The following is a 3,879-nucleotide window of genomic DNA, read 5'->3' on the forward strand; positions in this document are numbered from 1 at the left end:
CTTTTAAGAATTTCCTTACCGAAAATTTCCTCCCCCCCTTCTACGTAAAAATTGCAGGCATTTAGGGCCTTGTGTAAGGAATCACTGTATCCATTGCATTGCATTTTTCATTCCCCTTCCCAGTTATTCAGCCTTCATCACCACAGTCAAAGGTATCTATTTTTGCTGCTTTAACCCTTACCTTCCCCCTAATTTCATGATCTTCCATTTGAGCTGTGCCATGAGCCACTTCTCCTGGTCTCTACACACACACAGTATATTTCCTCCAGGTGCACATGTACAGTACAATACAATAATACCTTTATTGGCATATAAAATTACAGCAGTCACTAAATAATGATCGACCACTGAAAAGATGTACATGATGGAAGGGGAAATGGAAATTAATTTAGGAAATAGAAGATATTTTAATAATCAGGGATAAAAACCTGGCAACTGCTAAGGTAATATCTGCCTGATTATCACTTAGCAAAGCGAAACAGGGATTGATAAATGGAACAGTAGGATGTCATAAAAAGGGATCCAAAAACAACTTTCGAAGTGGACAATGCGCTGGGCAATAAATCAGGATGTGCTCCAATGTGTCCGGCTCGAGGTGACAGAAGGAGCACAATCTGCTGTACCAAGGAGTGTGAGAAAATCTGCCGAGATGGTACGAGGAAGGAAAAATGTTAAAATGCGCAAGCATAAAAGCCCTTCTAAGGGAAGGATTTATTAAGGTATCAAAATATTTCGAAAGCTGACCTGGTAAAGGACAGAGACCAAAAAAAAGAGGGGAACAAACTGGGTTAAGATCCACGGAAAGAGAAGAAAATTCAGCTTCCCAAAGCCTAGAGTGGATTAACTTATAGGCCCTGTTAACGTCAAGGCCCACTAAAGATTCCAGTGAAAGATCTAAGGAATTCAATCTGGAATCAATGTTTAAAAACCAACTAGACAAAAAAGGGTCTCTTAACAGGTCATTGAGAAGGGAATCAGGTGGGAGGGACAAATGAAGCCGGAGCCAAAATTTAAACGTTATAGCCCATGCTGTGGTTGAAGGGAGATGGACTCCCAACTCGAGAGTCAGCGTTGCTAACCGGATGGAATTTGGAATGTGCACGTTACATATATTTTAAGAGCACTGCACACCTAGTAACAGGCACCCTCCTAGAACATCCATCCATTCATCATCTCTTCTTCCTTCTGCTGTTCTGCTTTCCAATAGAAACTTGAGTGAAGCAGTGGCCCAGTTCCTTCTTCCAGCCAACTCTGATGATGTCAGAACAAAGGCCCAGACAAGGTGAACGGGGTGGGGGGAAGACACACAAAGTGAAGTGGTGTCATAGTGCTTGATAGGTATACTATGCCCATTCACCCCTTGAATAGTGGATAGCGTACTGTGCCCATTCACTACTTGACGCAGTCCACCTCATCTCACCTCATGGATGAACCAGCCCTGATAGTGCACGTTGTGAGGTGTGCATTGCAAAAGTCTCATCAGGATGTGACCAAGAGAGGAGCAAAGCCACATCCAGGAGAATCCCCAGGCTATGAGACCTGCAGGCCTTTCCACTTTTCAGAGTAGCAATTTTTAATTGCTGTACCATGGCACATTGGTGTGCTTTGAATGGCCTACAGATGTGCTGCAGGGGTTTGGGGGAGTGTTATATATTAGTAGACCATTGACCATTTTAGTGCCTTGGCAGGGTGCCATGAGGATGAAAGAGCTTGAAAATCGCTGCTTCAGAGGAAGTTCAGCCTCATTCAGAACAGGCTGTATCCCCAATCCTGCTGTCTGAACTTCAGACTCTGGAGGTACTTCTGTTTTCTCTGAATTATGTCCAATGGCAAATTCTGAAGTTCCCAAGCTTGTTGTAACACCTCTCATTGCAGTACCTCCATATACCTGTTGGAGGAATTTTAAACTGGTTTCCTTTTTAGGGGAGAAGCAGAGTAGCTTTAGTAGCAGATCCCCCCCTCTTGCTGGGAATCAACCCCAGGGAGCCTGCCACACTCGGCTGACTACTAATTAATAAAGACAAACGGCAATGGCTGGTTGAAGTTTGCAAAAGAAGTCATTTACTCACAGTTCCATTGAAGTATGTTTATAGCATCTGATTATGATCAGAGGTTACACTAACTTAAAGACAACAAGGCCATAAAGCTGCCTCGTCCTGCATGCCATGTGGTAAAGATGGCGTCACCAGCAGAGCCCTGCTGGATGCCACCTTGTCTGGTCAGTGGTCGATGAGGAAGAGAGAGTGTGCTTGGAGCGAAGGGAAAGGTTATAGGGTCTGGGCCATACCCCCACATAGGTCATCCAAAGGGGATAGGTAAAGTGTAGGGTTACTGGGCTATGGCTTAACCCTTTCAGGACAGTATCCTGCCACCTGTGGAAGCAGACAGAGTTGTACCAACTCCAACAATACCATCACCATCATTATCAGTGGCTCAAATGATTCATTGGAATTTATGCAGAAATGACATCAAAATAGTTAATAATTGGTGGGAGTATAAACCAGAAAAAGTGACAGAAAATGAGAAAGTCAAAATCTTGTGGGATTTTTGAATACAAACTGATACAGTTTTGATGCATAATACACCAATTATTACAGTAATAGAAAAAGATAAAGTGACCATTATTGACATAGCAATACCTGGCAATAGTAGGATCGATGAAAAAGAGCATGAAAAAATTAGTAAATAACAGGATTTAAAAAGTTAAATTCAAAGATTAAGGTGCAAACCAGCCCTGGCTATCCTAGTTGTGATTGGTACACTGGATGCAGTCCAAAAAATGCTTGAACTGCATTTAAAACATCTGAACAATGACAAAACTACAATCAGTCAAATTCAAAAAGCTACCCTTCTTGGGTCAGCACACATTATATGTAAATACATTACGACTTCCTAGACCCCTGGATGGGGTCCGACTAGTAATTAATTCCAAGTCCAGCTAAAGAATGGGCAGCTGTGATATGCAAGATGATGATGATGATGATGATGATGATAGTTCTTTTTTTCTACATCGATATAGCAATCGCAGGGGATAGCAGAGTAGAAGAAAAAGAACAGGAAAAAACAACAAAATACAAAGATTTACAAGTGGAAATTGAGAAACTGTGGCAGGGCCAAAGTGATCCCAGAGGTGATTGGCATGCTCAGTGCTATTCCAAAACACCTTGAAGAGCACCTGAACAGCATAGGGGCTACAGAAATTACCATCCACAAACTGCAAAAACCAACTTTACTGGGAACAGCTTACCTTTTGCGACAGTATTTGAAACATCAAAGTAGGATAAAACCAGGCATTCCGGGTCCTTGGGAAGGACTTGATGTCTTGATAACACAAACCAGTCACTAACATCTACATGACTATGCGAAAATCTCACAGCAGCAGCAGCAGCAGCAGCAACAACAACAACAACAACAACAGCTATCTATTCTAGGTCCTTGGGAAGGACTCAATGGTGGATATGAAATTTGTCAAAAAAAAACATGACACTGCAAAACAACAACAACAACAACCAACACTTGATGTTTTATTTTCCTGCCACTTATTTTGACTCTGATGTGGATTGTACTTCCTTTAAAGATGGAGTTCATTTCACAACAAATCCTGAGAGTGGTTGGGCTGCAAGAAAGAAGTGTGTCAATACTGGAAAATGGAATTAAGCCATACCCCCCCCCCCATATAAATATGCAAGATGGATTAGAGCAGTGGTTCCCAACCTGGGGTACTTGCCAGGACCTTTAGGGGTACTTGACAAAGAATTGAATAATGGTGGAAAGGAACAGGTTTATATTAGAGTGGCTTGTGGCATTAGAATGCCTTGTGGGGCTCATATGAGGGGTACAATTTCTGGAAATGGGCTGCCAAGGGGTACACAAGTTGGG

The sequence above is a fragment of the Tiliqua scincoides genome, chromosome 2 (assembly GCF_035046505.1).
Source record: "Tiliqua scincoides isolate rTilSci1 chromosome 2, rTilSci1.hap2, whole genome shotgun sequence".
Lineage (NCBI taxonomy): Eukaryota > Metazoa > Chordata > Lepidosauria > Squamata > Scincidae > Tiliqua > Tiliqua scincoides.